Raw genomic sequence first — 6,598 nt, 5'->3', positions numbered from 1 at the left:
GATATGTGGCCATGTAATGAGAGACCCAAGGAGATAAAAATAAATTCAAAAGCAGTTTGACTGAAGTCTCATAAAAATCTCAGAGAAGATATATTATCTTTTGTGGATGTCTTGGTATGGGAAAGACATGAGATGGATTTGTTGTTTGTAGGGAAGAGAAAAGGGGCAGCTAGTTTGCCATCATTTTCTACAAGGAAGGGGACAGATCTCTTTCAAACAAAAAGGATTATTAGAAATGCACCATGGTAATGTGGGAAATTAATGTCAGGGGAAGTTGGGTGAAGCGTCTTGGAGAGACCCCAGTACCCTCTTTACACCTCTTCTGCAAATCTAAAATCATTGCATTTATTTACCTATCTATTTTAAGATAAAGGATACTGCATCACTACAATGTGAGGAATCCTTCAATGCCTTTTCCTACTCTTGGAATTAAACCTCGGCCCTTTAGCCCATCCTGATCTGGCTCCTGGCCAGTGCCAGGCTCCCTGCCAACCCTCTCCCCACACCTGCCCCCCTGCCCTCCGCCACGTCCTCTCCCCACGTCACATTCCTGGACTGGCCGTCCCTTAACTCTGCTCATGGCACCTCCTCAGAGAAGACTTTGTTGACATTCTGGCTCCTCTCCCCTTTCCCCAGCTTCTTCCATGTTTTATGGTTCTCCACAGCACTTAGCATTGTGAGAAAGGCTTTTTTTCTCTTTTTTTTCTGCTAGGTATCCTCTGACCCCTGGTACAATGTAAGTTCCATGAGGGTAGGGACTTGGTCTTAAGCATCTCTAGTCCTCATATCTAGACCAGTTCCTGGCGTTTGGTAGTTATTCAATATATATTTGTTGAAGTAATGTGTGAATAATCAGTATTAAATGATATTCATGTTCCTGCTGTATCAGTTTTCTTATATTAGTGGTTCCATATTATATGGACATAAGAGAATGTTAAAAGTAATCAAACTTTAGTGAGTGGACAATTCAACAAAAATTAATATATTGAGGTTTTTTTTTTTATATATTTTGGTCCTCAGTCTTTAAGGCTGAAATTAGTTTCTGCATATCCAAAACATCCAAAATAACCCAACGTACAACAATCAAAAAACATAACCTCAACATACAGGCAAGGCTTTGATCCGTTAACAGAACTGCGTATCAACATCCTGTTAGAAAAGACAGGATTACCTGGCTTGTAAAAAGCCCTGTAAAAATGGCATTATTCCTTCCTTTGTTCTCCATTAGAATATTTTATAGCTAGAGAAAAATAAGATGGTACAGAATGCACAGAGCTATTGGAGATTCAGTCAATTTAGCATGTCATTGGAGTCAATTTATAACACTACGCAATTAGATTCAGTAGCAATCAAAAAAGAAAGAACCGGCCTTACCTTTGGATATTTGAAACAAAAAAGAAAGAACCGGCCTTACCTTTGGATATTTGAAACAAAAAAGAAAGAACTGGACTTACCTATGGATATTTGAAACATTGCTTTATACTGCACTGACTTGATTAGATAAAGTCCAAATTGTCAGTGGGTGCTAACGTACAACAATCAAAAAACATAACCTCAACATACAGGCAAGGCTTTGATCCGTTAACAGAACTGCGTATCAACATCCTGTTAGAAAAGACAGGATTACCTGGCTTGTAAAAAGCCCTGTAAAAATGGCATTATTCCTTCCTTTGTTCTCCATTAGAATATTTTATAGCTAGAGAAAAATAAGATGGTACAGAATGCACAGAGCTATTGGAGATTCAGTCAATTTAGCATGTCATTGGAGTCAATTTATAACACTACGCAATTAGATTCAGTAGCAATCAAAAAAGAAAGAACCGGCCTTACCTTTGGATATTTGAAACAAAAAAGAAAGAACTGGACTTACCTAAGGATATTTGAAACATTGCTTTATACTGCACTGACTTGATTAGAAAGTCCAAATTGTCAGTGGGTGCTAAATAAACTCAAACTTTTTCAGCTGTAAAAGGCAAAAAAAAAAAAAACACCATTGAAATATCCAGTAAGTGTTCGGAAGACTACAGGCTGTGGGGAGTCACCTGTGTACCACTCCGGGGAGATGGTGGAAGTGGCTTAATGTGCTATATAGCCACTTTTTACACCAAATGTCATTTTTTTTTTCAGTCCCAGTAAACTTCAAAACCAAGCAGACTCCTCTCCTAATGGTTTGGGGTTACTTTTTATCAAAGGAAGTGTTTTTTTTATTTAACTTTTTATTTCGATATAATGTCAGACTTGTAAGAAAAGTTGCAAGACTAGGAGAAAGAATTCTCGTCTACTCCACGACTAATGGAGTAATTCCAAGTACTCCATAACATAATATCGCCATGTTAATGACATTTGCATGTGTCTGTCCACATGCATACATATGTACACATATTCTGTCTTCTGAACCCTTCCAGAGTAAGTTGCCACTACAACACTCCTGTATTTCTAAAGAATGCAGGATGTGTTTCCTCTATACAAGGGCAATCTGCTACATACCACAGTAGAGTGGTCAAAATCAGGAGATTAGCATGGATGCCATCCTCTTATCTAATAGAAAGATCTTACTTAGATTTCACAAATTTGTCCTAAGTATGTACCTAACAAGAAAAACAAAGAATTCCAGCTGATATGTTGCCTTCAGTTGCCACTTCTCTTTAGTGTCCTAGCATCTGGAATAGTCCCTCAGTCTTTCTTTGCCTCCTATGACAGTGACATTTTTGATGAGTACAGGTCAGTTACTTTGTAGAAAATCCCCTGATTTGGGTTTGTCTGGCATTTCCTCCTGTTAGACTCAAGCTCCGCATTTTTGGCAAGAGTATCATGGGAATGATGCCATGTCCTGCTCAGTAGCCCCACAGTGTCAGCCTGACCCCTGCTGGTGGTCTTGACTTTGATCACTGGTCAAAGTGGTGGCGACGAGGTGTCTCCACTGGGAAGCTAACACCAGGATGTTTATCTCCTTAGACATAAAATGGAGCCTGAACAAAATCACAATTGCTTTGCAGAAATTAATCTTCAATAGCATTGTATTTTAAAGGAAATTCAGCAGAAAACAAATGCGCAGGTAAAGAAGATCATGGTTTATCAATGTCTGAAAATCAGACAAAAATATCTGCAGGCAATTATATCAAAATCTTTAGCAATTACATACACAAAGATAGTTTTGTGTGTACTTTAAATGTACTTTCCTCTTTCCTTCATATCAAAACTTTTGAAAACTGACGCCATGAGTTGTCTACCCAAAGAGGAAGCTTAAAAGTTAACAAGCTTTTTGAAAGAAAAAAAATCCATGTTTCCTTTCAAACATCTACTACTGAATATAGATAAACCCTCACTTCCTGGAACAGGTTTATTTCATAATGTTTGGTGGTGCATTAGATTTATCCAAAGTGAACCTTAGTTTTCCACCCACTAAATACTTAAGGGTAGAGAGAGCTGAGCTCTTCTGGGGAGAAAGAAGTTAAAATAAAGGTGTCTCAAAAGTGGCCCACCATGCAGCAGGCAGACTCCCGCAGTGTCCCAGGGGGTGTCTCCACAGCAGGGCATCCAGATTCGTCCCCTTGCTCTACTGCTTCTTTAGGGTTTACTTCTGCTGAGCACCATTGTGATATTTCAGTAGCAGGTCTTTGATGGCATATGGTATACTCTATCCTCATGTTGTTGAGATTAGAAGCTTCAATTTCTATTACTCTATTTCTCATTGTATTCTTTCTAGTAATTCCGTAAGAAACCAAGATATAAAACTATCTGCTACAAATGACCTCCTGTTACAAATATTATATCTAAATTATAGCTTGGTAGGGTTGCCAGATAAACTACAGGGTGCCCTGTTACATTTGAATTTCAGACACACAAAAATATCTGGGTCATACTTATACTGGAAAAAGTATTTTATCTAAATTATAGCTTGGTAGGGTTGCCAGATAAACTACAGGGTGCCCTGTTACATTTGAAGTGGGTCAGACACACAAAAATATCTGGGTCATACTTATACTGGAAAAAGTATTCGCTATTTATTTGAAACTCAGGTTTAACTGGGTATCTTGTATTTTTATTTGCTAAATCTGGCAATCCAAGGCTTGTGCCAAAATAAATTCAATCCTCCTCTCAAGAACTGGTTCAGTTTTATTTCAAAGGGATTATGGCATCCTCTTTATTCTTATCACTGCGAAACTCAGAACCAAGTCTGCGCCCACATGAAATAATATCATAGGGCTTTAGGGTATGCACTTAGCGGTCCAGTCCCACCTCCCAACTCATGCTTATTTTTATTTACACCATTTTCCCTTCACTGCTCTTCCCCTCATTAAAAAAACAAAAACAACATCAATAAACCATCTTGTTTGTTGCAAATATTCCTAAACTGCCTTCTATCCTTTTATTGAATGAGTGTTAGGATGGGTTAAAATAACACATAATTAGTACCCATAGAATAAATAAATTTTTAATCCTAATAAATATGAAGTTTCTATTGGTATAGTCTTAATGTCTATAAGATATTTCTATATCAATCTTAAGAACTAAAATTTTACTTTGAATTTGAATCAGAAATCCCAAGTTCAGACTGCAATATTTTATACTTCTAGACATTAGGAGTAATTCTCACCAAGAAGTGAAATGAGATTTTAAGAGTTTAATGGATACTGCTGCTTGAATCCAATGCTCAGAATACATTAGTACAGTGGACTTCACGTGTTCAAAACACCTTTAAGAAAAAGAGGAATGAAACTGATCTTTGAATACCATTCATTTTGCCATAAGAACAGTCAAACTTGTATTACCTTTTTCTTTTGGTGGCTGGCCAGTACAGGGATCCAAACCCTTGACCTTGGTGTTATAACACCTTGCTCTAACCAACTGTGCTAACCGGCCATCCTCAGCCTATATTATCATTCTTAACCTCAGGTTAGCAATAAAATACTCAGTAGGAATTTTATTTGGAACAAGTTTTATTTTATTTAGAGTTGGAAATGTAAAAAAAAAAAAAAATTGGTTTTTGTTTCTGAAATGATCTCTGTTGCACAGACATATAATGCCATCTTAATTATTAAGTTAATTACTAACATCCTTATAATACTTCCTTAAAGTTTCCTAAACCATGTTATACTGGAAATTTAAGAATTGATCTATTGTATTCTCATTGCTTCTTCTTTATAGCTTTTAAGCACGGGCTGCTAAACATCAATAATAAAGAATCGCTCTCCTTTTTAGCCTACACTGCTGCAAATAGACAGCAGAGATACCTCTTGCTTATCTTCCATCTAAATTACATGAGAATGGGATTTATGCAGGCTATAAATCTAGTCAGAATAAAGCCTCTAAATGGTAACCAATTTTGTGCTGCGTAAGTATCATTGATTTGTTAATCTGAGAATGTTTTTATAAACCGATGTGGATTAGTGAGTTCTGATGGCAGAGCTATTTTAAGACCCTTGAATAGTGGCAAGTGTAGTGAATAAGGTAATGAAAATTAACCCATTGGCCCCACCTATAAATTTAAATCACAGCCTTTGAATGGCGAGAGCAATCTCATTGCATGTAGTTTGCTCGCGTGTATACTGTACCACCATAGAGACCGTTTTTTCATAACTGGTAATTGTTACTCCAGATGCAGGAGGCCAAGGCATCGTGAAAAGCTTAAGGGGCTTTGCAAGGATAAGTCCTCTGGCAATAAACGAGCCACTTCGTAGAAAGGCAAAAGGTAGTGTTCTCCAGGGACATTTTGTACAAGGCGCTGTTAAGATGAATTTAGATTTAATTTAGAGAGTTATATTTCCTTGTTATAAAGCATAATGAGAAAGATGCCTTCTTTTGTCTAAAATTTCATATCTAGTGAATACTAGAACCATGCTATTTTATCAGAAAGGATGCAGGGATTTTCTACTCAGATGCATAAAAGAGAAATTGTTTTCCACGGAAATAGTATGAAAGAGAAAAGTGACAGATCTAGATTTTAGTCCTGGATTTTTAAAATTTTTATTTATTTCACAAAATCTCATTTAGAAATGCAGCTTAAGCTGTCAGCATGCAACGGACGCTTACATTGTGAGGACCGGGCTAGTTACGTTCGTACTGGAGCAGCCACCAGGGTAGCTGGAGTAAGATGGGCAAGAACATGGCACTCAGAGAACAAAACCAAAGTCAAGGCCTGCTGACCTGGATTTTGCCACGGCAATATTGTGACAAAAACCGAAGATGCAAAGCAGGCCCAGAATTGTGTGTTAGAGAAACAATTAAGTCATGTTCTCATAAAAGGCTGTTTCCTTACAACCCTTATAGAAAATGAGAACATAATTTTAAAAAACGAAAAAATACATGGGTGGGTAGCAGAGCCAAGCAGAGGAGCCACCGAGATTTCAGATGTGTGTTCGATCTCTTGCCTGGCTCGCATAACTTCTACTGTGTTGAGACCTTAGCTCTGCAGGCAGAGCCAGCTTTAGAAAGAAAAAAAGAGGGCAGAGAGAAACACCTACTCAGTCTGGTTTCAGGATTGCTACGGAAGGGCCACGGTGTCTGTTCAAACTTCTGTAACAAAGCCTGACGTGCCACCATCCCTATATGCCTTGAAATGTTGTTGGCACACATGTATCCACTCTGAGGACAAGAA

The sequence above is a fragment of the Galeopterus variegatus genome, unplaced genomic scaffold, assembly GCF_000696425.1.
Source record: "Galeopterus variegatus unplaced genomic scaffold, G_variegatus-3.0.2 Scaffold4451, whole genome shotgun sequence".
NCBI lineage: Eukaryota > Metazoa > Chordata > Mammalia > Dermoptera > Cynocephalidae > Galeopterus > Galeopterus variegatus.
This window is presented reverse-complemented; position numbering follows the sequence as displayed.